Raw genomic sequence first — 18,433 nt, forward strand, 5'->3', positions numbered from 1 at the left:
TACATTTACTCAGATTTATTATGTAACCTAATTGAGCTTGGAGTGTCTTAATTTTCATATCCTGTCATAACTATCAAGCAATCTCAATATATACATGTCAGAATGCATGCATTTGTTCCTTGTTTGTTCACGTTGGTCTACTGCTATAAACCAGTTAGTAACAGAGAGGGGGGAGAAATTATTGCATCAGGTATAGGTCTCTGTATCTATGAATATGATGAATAAACCATGTGACCATTCTGTCACACTTTGCTTGGAGATGTAAAAACTTGTAATTTCATTAATGATGGTGCTTATTTATTATGCTATTTTAAGAGGATATTCATTTTTAGGAAGATTTTAAAGAGAAATTGTGTGTGTGAAGTTGAGGAGAAACATGCTTTTTTGCTGGTGCAGGATTGGGGCTTAAGTTTGCTATGTTTTTGCCTCTACCATGTCCCCCTCTCCTCCCCAAAAAAAAAATAGAAAGGAAAAAAATGTTAGATAGACAAAGTAAGAAAAAAAAGTCTAATATCTACCCTATTTTGGAGAAACTTGGAATTTCAAATCCACTTGAGCCTAGTGTTGTTGAAAGTGGCATTTAACAGAAAAAACTGAGATTTTTCTTTGTGTATCAGCTATTTTTCTCCAATCCTGTGCTTGCTTTTAAATACTGACCCATCAATTGTTAAAAACAAAATTTAAAAACAGCCCTATGACACTAACCAAGCATTGTTGTCCAACTCAACGTCTAATTCTTGAACAAAAGGTAGTCCACAGTATCCATGCTGAATGTGGCTAAAGGTTGAAAGATCTGGTCCTTCTTTAGACAAGGAAATTAATAGTATTTTGGTCTAAATAAGCACTGCTATACTAATTTCATATTACACCAGATGCTAAAAGGCCATCAGAAACCACATATGCCACTGCTACAGATACCTGTTGTTATGAGTCAAGATCTGGATTTGGAGAAGATTTTCATGCTTCTGACAGCATCAACTTGTAGAGAAATAAAATACAAATAATCTTTGTAAATCATTAAGCATTATAATTCTGAATTCTTTTCCATTAAGAGGCAGACAAAAAACATGAAGAGTGCTGCAATGTTGTGTTGTGACGGTCACAGGCTATTTAATTAAACACTGTATCTCTTCTAGTTCCAGCTATTACTGACATTCACTAATTTCCCATGAAGTTAGTTTGAGTAACACATTGGCTTGGCATGACCTTGCCACACATCAATGGCAGAATGCTGAGCAGTTTATACAGACCATCCCAAATGAATACTGATAAAGCCTTTATATCATCTCAAGCCTCATATGCTAGAGAACAAATACTTTATAATGTATAAGGGATTTAAGAATTGGAGAAGAGAGAAACATCACTATATATAAAGCCTGGTGCCTTAGGGCATGTTTATACTTAGAAATTATTTTGAAATAAGGGAATCCTCAAAATTAGTCCAAGACAGGCTCTATGTGGACGTACTACCTCAACTTAGAGCCCCAGGAAGCACTGGGGAGTAATTACTTTGAATGATTCTGGGGAGTAATTATTTTGAAATAGCAGCAGTTGAGCATCCACACTACCTCTATTTCAAAATAGCTATTTTGAAATAAGTTTTATTCCTCCAGGAAAGTAGGAATAACCAGCCCCTTATTTCTAACAGGCTTGGTAGTGTGGATGCGCTGCTTGTTATTTCGAAATAAGGGGAGTAATTTCAAAATAACTCCCTAGTGTAGACCAGGGCTCATTTACCATGGACCACATTTTCAAAAGATATTTCAGGCACCTAAAGAAGGAGACAGGGGCTGTTGAACATTCCGCTAATTGCCTAAGAAAATCTGGCTCCAGGTGCACAGGTGCACAGAGGAAGCCATGATCTTTAACAAAAAAAAAAAAGTCTAAAATAGCTTTTCTGTAATTAAAAATGTCACAATTCTAAGGTGATGCCTTGGCATCTTTGAGGGCCAGAATCAATAACTGGTTGTTACAGGAAAACTGGTATTATCCAGTGTATAAGGCTGCTCTTAACTATACAAGGTTAGAAAATGATAGAATTTAAGCCCGTTGCAGGTCTACAATAGATTTATGTATACATACAGTATGTGGAGTATGGAGGTGATTTTCATTTAACTGCAGTGTTATGTGGTGATCTGGGGATACATGGGATAAATTAACTCACAATAAGTAAATTTATCATGTACCTTTGGCTCCCTCAGTTACAGGGATTTAGTTTTATTTTTCCCCAGGGGTGCTTTACCCACAATCTACCCTGAAGCCCCACCCACCACCCCTTCACCTCTTTCCCCAAAGCTGCACCCTCATTCTCCATCTTTCTGCCCCCTTTTCATTTCTTACCCCAGGCTCTGCCTGTGCTTTGTCTCTTCCTACCCCTTCTCTACTTCCTGTCTCAATGCCCCCACTAGCCCACCACTTGTTGCTCTCTGCCCTCTCCAAATTGGTGATCAGCTAATGGGAGATTCCAGTGATCAGCTGTAGCTGGTGGGTGCAGGGCACCTGCTTATTTTTTGTAGGTACTCCAGCATTGGAGCCCTGATGGAGTCAGCATTGATGGCCTCATATCTTCCCTTTGTCCACTGACGAGTTCATTTCCTCCAGGACTACATCCAACATTCTAAACCTCCAGCTGCTTCAAACAGCCCCCAATGATTTTTAAGCAACCTGTCAAAGAGATGTTTCTTCCCAAATACCCAGCTGCCAGCCAGCTACATAAAGGCTATATTTTGGGGCCATGATATTATCAGACATTTGCTTCATTGAGACATTGTGTGATGCTGAGTTGTTGCAAAGTGGAGAGGCAGAGTTGCCATTCAGTTTAAAAATAATACTTTCTCCTTGATCTGGTCTGGATACTTCTATTTCATGGCCATGAAGTCACATGAGCTGAAAGCTATTTCAATAAAACAACCACACCAACTTCCAATGATATGACTGATAAAAAAACCACACAGTATAAAAACCACAGAGAGCTTTTTATTAAAAGCATAATATAGTTTGACCTTAGGTAATTATTTTCTGCCTATCTAAATCCCCCCTCTAATCAGGCTGAATCTGGACGCCAGTTCCGACTTACATACAGATTCAATTTAAGAACAAACCTACAGTCCCTATCTTGTACGTAACCCGGGGACTGCCTGTACTCCTTAGGCTGTCATCTGCCACCACTGAGAACAGCCTAGCACCATTCTCTTCAGAATTTCCCTTTAGGTAGTTGAAGGCTGCTATCAAATCCCCCTTCACTTTTCTCTTATGCAGACTAAAGGCCCTGTCGCTATAAGTTAGCATGTATGAATGCTGTTTGTTAGCGCTTTTTCTGACAAAATACCTCTACCCCCAATGACCAGGTTTCACTTTGTTGTCAGGAGAGCACTCCTGCCAATAAAGCAGCATTCCCACATGCTCTTGCCATGGCAAAACTTTGTCATTCTGGGAGGCAGGTGGTAACACACCTGTGAGTGACAAAAGTTTATTGATTAAGTGTAAGTGTAGATACATCCTGAATAAGCCCAGTTTCCTCAGCTACTCCTCATAAGTCATGCGTCTCAGCCCCCTAATCATTTTCATTGCCCTCCGCTGGACTCTCTCCAATTTGTCCACTTCCTTTCTGTAATGGGGACCCAAAAACTGGATGAAATTCTCCAGTTGTGGCCTCAGTAGTGCTGAGTAGAGGACAATAATCACTTCCTTCTCTATAAGACCAGGGCCATCACCTTGGTTAAGGGCCGATGAGGTAGGGATGGGGCACAAAAGGAAGCAGTTACCTTAGGGCCCAATGATTTAAATGCTCTAGGTTCCTTTAAATTGCTGCCACAGCAGTGCTGTCCGGGTGGTGCTGAGGACTGGGTGGAGGAGATATGACACAGCGCAGGTTATACTTTAGGATGACTGTCTCTAGCCCCACCCCTTTCTGGGGGACCCAGAGCCAAGTCCCCCACCACATTGCCCAGACCAAGTTTTTCACAAGCCCTGCCTTGGTGATACATCCATCTAATCACTATAACCATGACATCGGCATTATCTCACGCTAAATTTCACAGTCACCACAGACATACACTTTCTTCTGCCTCCACACTGAGGTATGAGGTCTTACCGGCTAGAAATCAAATGTCATAAAACCATAGGATAAAGAGAGACTGCAAGCCTCTTTCGAAAGAGGCTTTTTCGAAAGAATCTTTCAAAAAAGCCTCTTTTGAAAGAGAGCGTCTAGACTACAACTCTTCTTTCAAAAAGTGGGCCACTTTTCGAAAGAAAGCACCCAGGCAGTCTGGATGCTCTGTTTCAAAAAAGCCCTGTTTGCATTTAAGAACGCCTTTTTTCAAAAGAACTCTTTCAAAAATAGGCGTTATTCCTCGTGAAATGAGGATTACCGCCATCCAAAGAAAAGCCACGTTCTTTCAATTTAATTTCGAAAGAATGCGGCTGTAGTCTAGACACAGGTGAAGTTTTTTTTTCGAAAAAAGGCTACTTTTTTCAAAAAAAAACCCTGCAGTCTAGACACAGCCCAAGGGTCATCTACTATAGCCCCCTGCCAACATGCAGGATGTGTCATTCCTTTTATCAGATGTCACAGTATAGCTTCCCCAACTGAATGATACTTCTCACACTGGCTTTACACAAACAAGCACTGCTGCTGTACTCCTTTACCTTTACAGGGACATGATCACAATTTTCTTGGCAGGATTCAGCAAGAGAAATGATCAGGTATCAGCCAACTATAATATTGTAATAAGAATCAATAGTATTCCTAGAAAAATAAAATCAGAATGCAAAAAGGTACAAAATGGAAATCTTATACCCTCCTCCACAAAAAATAGGCTGTCTCCATCATATGAAAGTTAAAAAAGGGCTAACTTCTGCTAATACAGAGTCAGATACTATGGTGCTAATTCAATTGCAAAATAGTCCACCTGCATGGCAAATTCATTCTGTTTATTCTTCAGTTCCTTTTATTTTCCACTGTGTCAAATAGGTTACATCTACATATAGGTCATATCGGTTACATCTACATGGAGTTGGGGGAGGATAGCTCGTTGGCTTGCTAAACCCAGGGTTGTGAGTTCAGTCCTTAAGGGGGCCCATTTAGGACTCTGGAGCAAATCTGTCAGGGATGGTACTTGGTCCTGCCATGAGAGCAGAAGACTGGACTAGATGACATCTCAAGGTCCCTTCCAGCTCTATGAGATCGCATTGCTGTGTATATATGGAGATATACCTATTTTAGAATACCAGAGGTATCCCAAAATAGCTATTCCACATCTTTGGAGCGCACCTGTTATTTCGAAATATAACAGGCTTGCTATTCCAATGTCCCTGTAAACCTTACTCCACAAGGAGTAAGACATATTGGAATAGCACTTTATTTCCAAGTAAGTGCTGTATAGACAGCACCAAATTTCAAAATAAGGTACTTTGAAATAACATCAAAATAAGATATGCAATTTGGACTATGCAAACTGTGTATCTTATTTTGACCTATGGAGCAGTGTAGATGCACCCTGAAAGAGGTGACCATTTCCTCTAATCACGGTCTTACTGTGGGGTTTTGAGAAACATCCAACATCTCTTTTTTAAAAACAAAATGCAACTTTATATTTTTCTGAATTTAATTCAAGTCATTAAGTCATTGCAGTATCTATATTATGTTATGATTATTTTCAGTCCCATGTTATTTTTCAGTACCTATCAACGTGTTTCCTTAAATGTTATAGGACACTATACAGAAATTAAAGGATTGTGTGAAAATGAATGTAGCACTTAACATTTTCTGTAAATTTCTTTTATTGTCTACCTAGTGTACCAATATGCAAAACTAAATGCATTATCATTATTCTATAATTTCCTAACTCATATAATCTTTTAAAAAAATGGTAGTGGGCACAAATATGCCTACTCATGCAGAACCTCAAAATGCCTAGCTACAGCTCTGGTTTGGGTCACATAGGGTCAGGCTGTACTGGTGGATTTTTTTTTTTTTTGGAAGAGGTATGCAAATAGTCCTCGCATTTGCATACTTTTTTCCATTTTCTTTTTTCCCCAGAAGAGGCTTTTCCGCCATTTGACCCCCTCTTCCTCATAAAACGAGGTTTACAGGGGATTTCAAAAGAGGGGTTTTTTTCTGACATTTGACCCCATGTAAATGGGGCCAAATGGTGGAAAAGCCTCTTCCAGGGGAAAAAAACAGAAGGTATGCAAAGAAAAGAAAAGAAACAGAAGGTATCCAAAAAAAAAAAAAAAAGAAAGAAAGAAGAAATTGTAGCCATATTGTGTCAGTTAGGGGGAAAAAAACTAAAAAATCCAAAAATAATAAAGTTGACATTTTTAAATAAAGCATTTCAATATTCAGGTCAAAACAATTTGTTTCAAAATTTTCTTTTAATTTTTAAAACCTCAAATGTTTTAAAATAGTCAAAAAATGAAACATTCAACTTTTGATTTGACCTGAAATTATTTTTTTACAGTTTTTGAGAATGCCAGAGAACCGCCCCCAAAAGCTCAACTTTGTTAGAGGTTAGAGCAGTGGAACTGAAGAGTCAGGGGAAGAAACAATGAATCTGGTTGGAAACCTCAGGTTTTGCATATAAATATCTAACAAATTGGGTGAAGCAAGGTAACAGGCCAATAAAAAGATATTACCTTACCCGCTTTGGTCTCTCTAGTGAGCCAAGGCATTGACTTTAGAATCAAAATCTGTGCCTAATTTTCCCATGACAGCTATCAATGAGCCATTAGTATTTAAATGTTAAAAAAAGGGAATATGGCTACCACAAGGAAATGTCAGGCTGTTTCTGACGTATCCTAAGCACTATGAAAACCCAGCATGTGATTTTGTTCCTGCATAAAGAATGACAACTTTGAAGGTGACTTTGAGCAACTGGAATGATTTAGAGCACCTCATTTTTTCTTCTGAAGAAGCACTAGCATTTTTTCTTTTTGCTGAATGCCCCATGAAAGTGAAATGGAGGTGACCTAAATATATTTTAAGGGATTGGCATACTAAAGACGAGAAAACTTAGAGTCAGCTCTACCTGACAGGCTCATTTTCTCACATTCCATGAGAATAGTTGTGAATTTTCAGACATTTAGAGGGGAATATTCGGTCAAGACAAACCCCAGAGGCTATGTCTAGACTACAGAGTTTTTCTGGGATTCCTCTGGTATCCCAGAAAAACTCTGCCACATACAGGGAACGCATCTGCTCTTCTGCCAAAAATGTCAGAAGAGCAGACGCTCTTTTGGAAGCCCTGTCTTCCTTGTTCCATAAGGAAGAAGAGCTCTTCCAAAAGAGGAGATTTTTCCAAAATTTAGTCCAGTGTAGACGGGCCAAATTTCAGAAAAGCTTCTTCCAACAAAACTGTCAGAAAAGGTATGCAAACTGAGTACCTTTTTCTGATAAAAAGCAGCAGTTTAGATGTAGACAGAGAAAGTGTACTTTTCCTTGAATCAAGAAAACTTCTTAAAAAAAAATCATCTTTTTGGAAAGAAATTCCTGAAAATACTATCAAAACAAGTAATTCATAAAAAAGGCAGCTATTGAAGCATGTAATTTCCTAGATGTATTACACCTTTCCTTTTTATCTTAGAGCCACTTTTCTTTGCTCCAAAAATCCATGTTTATCACTCACACACACTCCCTCTTCCTTCCACAAATCCACCCCGCATTCCATTTCTCTGTCCAAATCTATTTTAGTGACCTCACCAACATGACAATTGTTGCCAAAGATGAATACACCCAAGACCAAACTTTTAACAGCCCACCACAACATTGCAAGAGCACTTTTGCACACAAATTACCCTGGCCCAAGTTGCATGCACCTGTCATTATTGCGGAGATGTAGATGCATATCTATGCACAGATCTGTGACTTGTGTGCACATCAGTTGTTTCATGCACATGTCTTGAGCAGGCACAGACTCATATTTTTCATTCTGTATTTGTGGGTACAGGAGTTAGTTTTCATTTGTAATGGACGTGTGGGATCAAACCACTTATACCATTTTATATTGCAGCACTTGACTCAGTGGCTGAAAATGACACAATGGTAGATTGTTTCTAAAGTGTCCCTCTTCTCTCACAAAATCAGAACTTTTCTTCTACCACCCGCTACACAAGTAGGACATCTTTCACTAATTCTGACAGGCTGCAGAAGTACAGAGCCTCTCCCATCGTGTTGTTTTGCATGGTGACAGAAGGCATCTCACTTTTAATTTCCTGTGTGTAGTATGAATTGCAGAGCAGGTCTGCCTCACTTTCCAGCATGCTGCATGTCTCCTGGTTCTATTTCCAGATTGTGACTGCTCTATATTTACTAAACACTTGAATGGGTTTTTGGATTCTCTCTGCTTCCGGTAAAATGACCAGGTGGTTCCAATTTCCAGGGAATATTTAATTACAGTTGTTTTTAAAATATCCAGAGATAGGTCCCTGTTTACTGAGTTCTCCAAATCTTCCATTTCTTCCTGGCACCTGAATTTCCACAACCGTGTGTGTGAGTGAGAGAGAGAGGGAACAGGAGCAAGGTAATTTCACATGGAATTTCCAAAAAAAGCATAAGAGTCATGTGCCCAAATCCCATGTAGGCACCTAACACACTTAGGCTTATTTAAAATACCAACCCTGCTCCATTGTCACCATTTGTGAATCCAGGAAATCCTCTAGACTGCATAACGTTTTGATAAAGGAATGGGGAAAATACTCCTTTACTGAAAGTGATATTATGTTTCTTCTTCTTGCTTGGATCACCTGTGTCTTACTTAGCTTTATCTTCAACCAGCTATTCATCATCCAGGTGCCATTCTCATTCATGGACTGGCGCAACCTGCTGCTTGCATTTAAAATGATGGCTGCCACATGAACATAGTTGATGTTAAAGGCTTTGGTGTCCTACAGCCACCATGTGCAGCAGTTTGACATACACATTGAATGGTAGCGGGGAGAGAATGGAGTCTTGTGGGATTCCAGGAGCAAGAGTTCTGGAGGCAAAGGTATTTTTTACTATTGCAACCATCCAGGGGTCAGCCTCTGTTGAAGGATCAAAATCATCTTAATGGCCAGCTGCTGACCTCTCCCAAAGCTCAGAGTCAGTAGGATGAAAGTGATGCAGAGAAATCCCTGCATATGGATATTTGCCCATTGTTCATAACTAGGACGACACTGGCTACCAGCAATTGCTTGTGCTTCATCCCAAATAAAACCTCACTCTAATGTAGCACTTGTCATCTCAAATGCTTCACAAGGTGAGACAAGAATCAGCAACCCAGTTTTACAGACTCAGGGTTGGTGAAGTGACTTGGCCAAGGTAATTTAGCAGTCCAGTAGCAGAGCTGGGACCATAAAAGCCAAATCTTCTGAGTCCCAGTCCAGTGCCCTATCTACTGAACCACATAGCCTCTAGGATATTGATACATGACAGGCAGAGTTGGAGATTTTAATTTTATTCCTTTTTTATTAGTACAGATGAAAAATAGAAAGTCAGTGTTACTAAGGGTACGTCTACATTGCACACTTATTTCAAAATAATCTATTCTGGAAGAAATACTCTGAAATAGCTTATTTTGAAATAGCACATCTACACTACAGGGAAGCCTCAAAATTAGCCCAAAGCAGGTTTCCCTAAAGGGGACGTGCTACCTCGAACTAGAGCCCCAGGAGGCACTGGGGAGTAATTATATTGAATGGCCCACAGGAGGAGCTATTTCAAAATAGCAGCAGTGTAGCGTCTACACGACAGCTAACTCAAAATAGCTGTTTTGGAATAGGTATTATTTCTTGTGGAATGAGGTTTACAGAAGTTGGAATAAGCTGTCCATTATTTCAAAATCACGGAATTGTTGTGTAGACACTCGCATTGTTATTTCAAAATAACATCACTTATTTTGAAATAACTGTGCTGGGTAGATGCACCATAATAACCTAACATAGAACATATCTGAATGGACTACTGATCCATTTAGCCCAGCTCCTGTCTCTAGCAGTGGTTTCTGTCAATTGTTTCCAAAACTCTATTTTTAAAGGAAGGAAGAAACTCCCCACAGAAACAGACAGCCCAGCAGCCACAGAGTTCAAAGCAATGTAATTTTACTGCACAGGAGGGAGTATGAAATTAATCGAGAAAGAAAGACGATAATGACTTGTAGGGGGGACAGAGAGAAAGAGAAAGGTTAGCTTGATTATTGGTTCTCTCATAATTGAATCCTGTACACTTTGAGAATCATATATATAATCATTATTATGACATTTGTCCATTTTATTATTACAGTGACTGTCTCCAGCAGCATCTTTTCTATTCTCTACAGAGAGTTAGATACTTGCCTCTTTTACAGGAAACAAATATTTCTTCTTTCAAGCTAATGTCATTGTAACATTCTTGGAAAATGCTATTACATTGACACAAGGGAATTATCATGAATCAGCACCATCTCTTGTCCCTCCAGCTAAAATGCATTTAGTACATTATTACCCAGCAATGCTCTACCCTAGGAATCCAGGCTGTTCATTTAAATTCACTGATATGCAAGGACATTAAAATGAAATTAACAAAATTTGCTTGTAATTAGAAACAGCAGCAACATAGAGCAGGAGGTAGACCAGCTGGTTCAAGAAAAGACTCTTACCCCCTACATTTCATTTTATTAGTATCTTTCTTCAAAGTGTCACAGTGGTGGGAAAGTGATATCAAATGAAACTATATGTAAGGTTTTATCTGAATGGCATGGCTAACGGCAAGGGTCAGCAATCTAACCTTTTTTTCTGTACTATAAGAACATGGCAATAAATATATTTTGCAAAAAAATAAAGGCACATGCTTCCTCTGGAAAGAAGAGACATCAAATCTGTTTGCATTACTTTTTCTGGTGGGTTAGTTTCAGGATATGAGACAAAGTGGGTGAGATAATATCTTTTATTGGAATAGCGTGAGAGGCAACCCCACCAAACAGAAGTTTGTCTGACAAAAGAAGAAAGGCAAGACAAATGTGTGGTCAGGTTGCTTAACACAATATTGGAAGACACTCAGACAACAGGGGTATGTGTGATGAAAAAAACTTATGTAGATCTGTAAAATAGAATTACATCTAGTTATAAACATAACTAAAGCTGGAAGCAACTAGTTCTGCAGAGAACTATCCCTGTGAGAACAGGCTAAACCAGTTACAAACAGGATAAGAACTTCTAACAGAATGCTACAGATGTAATCTAGGACTGGAATTAAAAAAAAAAAAAAAAAAAAAAAAAAGAGAGAGAGAGTAGAAAAAAAAAGAGACAAAGACCAAATCTCCAGTGAACTTTCAATGGGTGTGCACATATGTTTTCTTATTTTGCATCATTGTTTCAGACCACCTTTTCACATATCTTTACCTAGGGTTAGAGCGTGCCTTTAGCAACAATCCTGAACAAGTGGTGGCGTGTAAGCAGCGTCAAGAATAGTTTTGGGAGGCACCACTCAGAAGCTCAGGCACTTCCCTCCCCTTCATTTGTTGCAGAGGGGAGCATTAGTAATTTGTTGCTGACCTATACCAGTCTCAAATGAGGACACCCCATCACTTGTTCAGTTGTGTTGGTGAGCATGTTGGGGTTTCCCTCCCTTATCCATCCTGGCTACCTGCTCCAAGAGGTAGAGATAACTGGCCCATAGGAAGTAGAATAAATAGGATACAGGGCCTGCTTTCTCTTGCACATCCAAGCTCTAGGTAGCCTGAGCAGAGGTGACTAAACAAAGTATTTCAAGTGAAATAGAATTGACCTAACATGAAATTTTTTATTTCCATTTTCCTGATGAGTTCAGTGTAACCCTGAGCTATGATGATTTCTCTGTAACTGAACTAAACTACATAGACTAGATCCTACCCCTGAATAGCAAAGTTGTTGAAGTCAGTAGAAGCAGGTTTACACCCTATAGGAAAAATACCCAATATTAGTCAATCTCTTAATAAGATGCATTAATTAACTTTTGAGCCTGTGTCATTCGGTAGTCAAGGAAACAAACTTTTATGAGACCTTTTCTAGTATGTATGAAGTTAACAGCAAGTATTTCTTCCACTCAGACATGAGAACATAAGATCCAAAGCCTTAGATAAATCACTAAGATCCTTCCATGTTACCTTTAAATAATACTGTAGTGTTCAGCTATAGAGAACAGAAATCAGAGTTTGCCCAAGGTCATTTTTAATCAAGTGGCATACTGGCTATTATTAATAAGATTAAATTCTATAACTTAACTCTGATGGACACAGATTGATGTAGGCAGTGTTATTGTAGCTGTGTTGGTCCCAGGATATTAGAGACACAAAATGGGTGAGGTAATCTCTTTTATTGAACGAATGTCTATTGCTGAGAGAGACACGATTCTGAGCTTGCAACTTTATCTCTCTCCTGAACAGATGTTAGTTCAATAAGAGATTACCTCACCCACCTTGCCCCACAATTAGATTGGGTCCATAATTCAGTTTTAAGGCATTAATTGCCCCCTCCTCTGTTTCCATATCCCGAAATTGAAAAATAGTTCTAAAGTGTGGCTCAGGGATATAGAAAGTGCACTTGTAGCAAATCTATTCTATCCAGGTTTATCGTACTTGAACATCTTTATTAATAATAAGAGGACCTGAAAACCCCTACTCCCCATGAGATTTTTAATCTAGATCAGCATCCCATCTTTGTATCTTGAAATTATCTCTAATCAACACAGATTTGGACAATTAGTTCAATACTAAGGAAAACAAAAGTTAAAACTACATACAAATTGTATGAACAAGTCCCTATTTGCACTTGCATTTATTATCTAACTTGCATGCTTAATACAGATTTATTCCATGACCTCTTGATCAATGCTTTGAAGAAATGGCCTTCAGAGAGCAATTCTGCTGAAATTGCTAACCTTCTCTTTTGAATAAGAAGTTACCAATGTTTACACATGAAATCATCCTAATAACACTTTCAAGATATAGTATCATTTCCTAAGAGAATGGTTATTAAAGCCCATGGAGAGACAATCATTTGTTTCTGTTTCTTAAGGACTTACACCCTCTACAAATCAAAACTACAGTGGATAAATATACACTCAACGTATCTCCATGTTATTCACACTAATCTCAATAACTCCTAGGATTACATCCCTTTCTGAATCATCTCTAAAGTAACTTGCTTTGTTATTTTATGGTCAGCACTATATTGATTTTACAAGCAGGTGTATAATGACAGTCTCAAAACCCTTATTTGCAGCAGTACCACACTTCCTAATGATTGCATGACATATTCAGGTGAAAATATCTTTATTTTGATAAATAAGAGAGTATTAGCCACAAGTTCAATGGTTGTTTTTAGAATGAAAACCCAAGTTCAAACAAAAGTATGATACTGATGCCAAATTCATCCTAAAAGATCTTGCAATACAATGGAGGACTCACTTAATTAAATTAAGCCATTTTACTCGGAGCAGGGGGAATATACTTTGACTCTACCTTAGTAAACATGCTACAGCACCATCTGGCATTATGGGGATCAGAAAAACATGAATTAATTATATGCTCTGTCTGACTAAATCAAGTTCAATTAAGGAATATGTGATTATTAAATCAAAAATACATTAGTGGTTATCAGTCAGTTGTGTAAGCTTCAAATTAATACATAGCTTCTTTATAGTTATCCAAGTACTGGCCAGAAAAATGTCAATGAAAATCCCTAACAAATTTAGCTCAGGTCTCTTAGTACAAGATGTAAACTAAAATTTGTTTATTGAATGCATCATATTATTCTAGCAGGGTTGTATAATTCTTACTCTATTATTAGGCAAACTAGCAGTTATTGGTTGCGTTTTGCCACAAAAATTAATGTTACATTTTACAGAACTAAATGAACATAACATGACAATGCAACTGTGCTTGTTCTATCCTATAGTTAAAAACTACTTAACTATTCTAATGATTTTCTTTCAATTTCATTGAGCAAGTATACAGAAATATGAGCACATGCAAAAATGAGACATCAAATGAAAATAATATTCCACAAAATGCAAGGAAAGCAGATCAAATGCTATCAAAGATGTCCAAGTTATCAAATGAACCTACATTAAATTCTTTTGAATAAGGTGAGATCAATCCCCTAATCTGCTCACTAATGAGCAGACAGAAGGATGGTTTCAGTTTTATCAGATTTCCAAAAATAAAGAAATGGGGCTAAAAGAATTCTGCTCTGGCAGTGCAAAGTAGCATAGCTTAGATAGTTACATTGAAATTCCTGTGGCACAGGAGAAATCTGGGGAACATAGAGTTACACCCTACCTTTCTCCATTGCTCTTGTCACAAGCCAGGGATTTTCTGTGAACTGTGCAGCTAGTGGCAACCTCTAGAGCCAGCAGCTCCCTGTGGATCAGGCTTCTCTGTATTCTTCTGGGTGCTGCTGGCAACACTAGGATTGAAAGAGGAGGAAGGGGCATGTAAAATCAGCTGTTTTCCTTCTTGTTGATGGGAAGTAAGTTGAGCACAGCTGAATGGTGTGTGGCCTAGACCCCAATGATGAAACAATCTTGGGGCATTAAAAAAAACAACATTGGTCAAGGTTTTGTGGGTCACATATTGGATTTATCTATTTTAAAAGTAGTTAAGAGGCAGAGCCAGTTTCACGTTATGGAAGTGAGTGGGAAGCAAAGGTTGAAGTCTTCAAACTTGCCACTGGGTTTGGTTGCTCCAGATTTGGGATGCTTCAGACATCTCAGGCTGTAAGAATGGTAGCTGGAATTACACCATGGCTATGTCTAGACTGGCATGATTTTCCACAAATGCTTTTAACGGAAAAATTTTCTGTTAAAAGCATTTGCGGAAAAGAGCGTCTAGATTGGCACGGATGCTTTTCCGCAAAAAAAGCATCCATGGCCAATCTAGATGCGCTTTTGCACAAAAAAAGCCCCGATTGCCATTTTCGTGATCGGGGCTTTTTTGCGCAAAACAAATCTGAGCTGTCTACACTGGCCCTTTTGCACAAGGACTTTTGCCCAAATGGGAGCAGCTGCTTTTGCGGAAAAACTTTTCAGTCTAGACACAGCCCATTGCTAAGGACTGGATACATCAAGCCAAGTATCCAAAAAACAAGGTTGTCAGGATTAAACCTTTTTGAAAGAACTTCTAAACAGCAAAGCTCCAATTTCCCCCTTTGGGGTTTTTCCCTCAAACCCTCATCTTGGTCCCAACATGTCCCAATCACTTCTTTAGGGAAACACACTCATGGGCTTAGGCGAACATAAGGGTTTGCTTTTTTTCTAGTGAGTCTCTCACGGCAGGAGAAACACTATAAATACCCATCATGTGGGCACTGAAATCTCACACCAACTAACATTTAGTGGATCCTCAGCTCTTCCAAGCTACTGAGCAGCAGCACCCTCTGCTCAGCTCATCTTAAACGTTACTGGAAAAAAAGACCTTTGAGTCACCACCACTAAACAAGTCCCATTAAGCATCCCAGTCAGACTGAGCTGTGGCAGCACTCAGTCCGCATCTTATGTTCCTCCAGAAACTGCTGATTCACTTTCTTTTAGCATTCAATTTAGGGCTGCCAGCTTTCTGAGAAAACAAAGCCAAACACCCTTGCCCCATTACTTCTCCCAGGCCTTGCCCTCATTCCCTCTCTCCTCACTCACACCAGGCTAGGCAGGGCTCCTTTTTGACCAAGTATTTATTCCAAAACTAGACTTCAACCTGTATTTTATTCCAAACCCTTCCACCGCTGCATCACAGTATTTAATCCTCATTGTATTCTATCCCTCTTCACTAGGACCCTACCACTGAGGCTATGCCTATACTGGCAGATTCTTGTGCAAGAATAGCTGTTCTTGCGCAAGAACCTGTAGAGCATCCACAGAGCCCACCCGCTCTTGCACAAGAAAATTTACAGTATAGCATAGGAAGAGAGGGCTTCTTGTTAGAAAAGAGCGTAGCTCTTGCACAAGCATAAACCTTCTTGCATAAGAGCTCTTGCACAAGAGGGCAGTGTGGACATGTGGCAGGGGTTTCTTGCACAAGAAAGCCCTATGGCTAAAATGGCCATCAGAGCTTATTGTGCAAGAGATCATCCACACTGCCATGGATGCTTTTGCACAAAAGCACATGGCCATGTTCTTATGCAAGAGCTCTTGCACAAGAACCTGTCAGTGTAGACCTAGCCAAAGACTCCTCTATCTTAGACTCTTTCAACTTAAAGGCTCAGCAAGCACCAACCACCCCCTTTCACTTATAATGTTTCCATCCTGGCTTTTATCAGGTTAGCCAGTTGAGGGCTAATTATTTCCTTATCTCCCCAGCCTCTCCTACTGACTAGCTAATTGCTTAGTTGGCAGTCACTAGGGAAGCTAATTGAGGCTTCAGTGATCAGCTTGCTGCTCACCCACCTGTCAGGCCTCGGCAGTGGCTAGACACTAAAAATCATGGGCTGAATGGAAAGACTGGATTTATGGCTTATTATAACAATCTGTAACCACTTACAGCCACACCATTTTCCTTCCCCTATCTAGAAAGGTGCTAACATATCACTTTACCTGGAATGGCCCCTGGAGTTGTGTTAACTACTTTTGCTAAACAAGCTATCCCACCTTGTATTTAGTTGTGACACTCTGGGTTAATTTCGTAGATATGAAGAAGAGTTCTGTGTAAGCTTGTCTCTTTCACCAACAGAAGCTGGTCCAGGTAGAGATACAGGCAGTCCCCGGGTTACGTACAAGATAGGGACTGTAGGTTTGTTCTTAAGTTGAATCTGTATGTAAGTCGGAACTGGCGTCCAGATTCAGACACTGCTGAAACTGACCGCCAGTTCTGACTTACATACAGAATCAACTTAAGAACCCCAGGCGTCCCCAAGTCAGCTGCTGCTGAAACTGATCAGCAGCTGATTCCAGGAAGACCGGGGCAGAGCAACTCTGCCTGGGGCTTCCTGTAGTCAGCGCTGGTCAGTTTCAGCAGAAGCTGACTTGGGGACGCCTGGGGCAGAGCAGCTGGGGTGCTACTGGACCAACCCAGCAGCACCCCATCTGCTCTGCCCCAGACGTCCTGATTCAGCCGCTGCTGAAACTGACCAGCAGCGGCTGAATCAGGACCTGGGGCAGAGCAGCTGGGGTGCTGCCGGGTTGGTCCAGTAGTGCCCACGGGCGCTGCAGGACCAATCGGCAGCGCCCCAGCTGCTCTGCCCCAGAGTCCAAAACAAAAGCCTGGTCTGCTGGGGGGGGGGAGCACACTAGCTGCGCCCCCCCCCCAGCAGACCAGGGACACGGGGAGCAGAGCCGCAGCGGCAGCGGGGTGCCGCGCCTCTGAGGCTTTGCTCTAGCAAAGCCTCAGAGGCGCGGGACCCCCCCGCGGCTGCGGCTTCAGTCCGGGTGCCTGTGGTCTGCTGGGGACCGTCCCCAGCAGACCACAGGCACCGGGTCTCATGCGGCAGCAGCGGGGGTTCCCGCGCTTCTGAGGCTTTGCTCTGGCAAAGCCTCAGAAGCGCAGGAACCCGCCCGCTGCTGCCGCTTGGGTCCCGGTGCCTGTGGTCTGCTGGGGATGGTCCCCAGCAGACCACAGGCACCAGCACCCAAGTGGCAGCAGCAGCAGTTCCCGCGCTTCCGAGGCTTTGCTCTGGCAAAGCCTCAGAAGCGCGGGAACCCGCCCGGTGCCCCTGGTCTGCTGGAGACGGTCTCCAGCAGACCAGGGGCACCGGAGCAGCTTACGAACGGGGCTTTCTCGCCCCGACTTCCGGGGCGAGAAAGCTCCGTTCGTAAGTGCGGATCCGACGTAAGTCGGATCCGCGTAAGTCGGGGACTGCCTGTATTTACTTCAGCGCAAGTAACCTAGCTTTATGCAGCTGAAGTGCAAGAAAGGGAAAACCCTCTTCTCCAACTGAGGTCAGATTCAGGTACTAGTCCAGTGTCTGGCTGGTATATGCAGGCCTGCAAATGAGGGAGGTCAAGGGGGCAATTGCAGGGCCCAACAAGTCAAAGGAACCTGGGGCTCTCAACTGCCACTACTGCAGCAGCAGTGGCAGCGGAAGCCCTGGACCCTTTAAATCACTGCTGGAGCACTGCACCATGTGCTCCATGCAGCTCTCAGGACAGGGAAGAGTGGTTTGTGTTGTGTGGAGGATAAACTGCACTTGCCCCACCTCTTCTGCCCCAGACCCCTCCCCTTCCAGGAACATGGAGCTGCCCTTCTACACCCATATCTTGCCAAGGGGCCTGCGGAGGCTGTCAGCGTCCCTAGGGCTATGTCTACACTCGTGGCTTCTTGCTCAAGTATGACCGTTCTTGCGCAAGAATCTGCAGAGCATCCACACTGCCCGCCCGCTCTTGCGCAAGTAATTTTACAGTACAGTGTGATAAGAGAGGGCTCCTTGCACAAGATTTACGCTCTTTTTTAACAGGTGTAAGCCCTCTTGTGCAGGAGCTCTTGCACAAGAGGGCAGTGTGGACGCTCGGCAG

General features: G+C 41.2%; 1 protein-coding gene across 1 annotated transcript in view; it reads left to right on the plus strand.

Moving 5' to 3' along the window:
- The window catches only part of BEGAIN (brain enriched guanylate kinase associated), a 118,425-nt gene that overhangs the window by 31,813 nt on the left and 68,179 nt on the right, over nucleotides 1-18,433 (plus strand). The gene's annotated exons all lie outside the window — the stretch shown is intronic.

Source organism: Pelodiscus sinensis, chromosome 4, assembly GCF_049634645.1.
Source record: "Pelodiscus sinensis isolate JC-2024 chromosome 4, ASM4963464v1, whole genome shotgun sequence".
Lineage (NCBI taxonomy): Eukaryota > Metazoa > Chordata > Testudines > Trionychidae > Pelodiscus > Pelodiscus sinensis.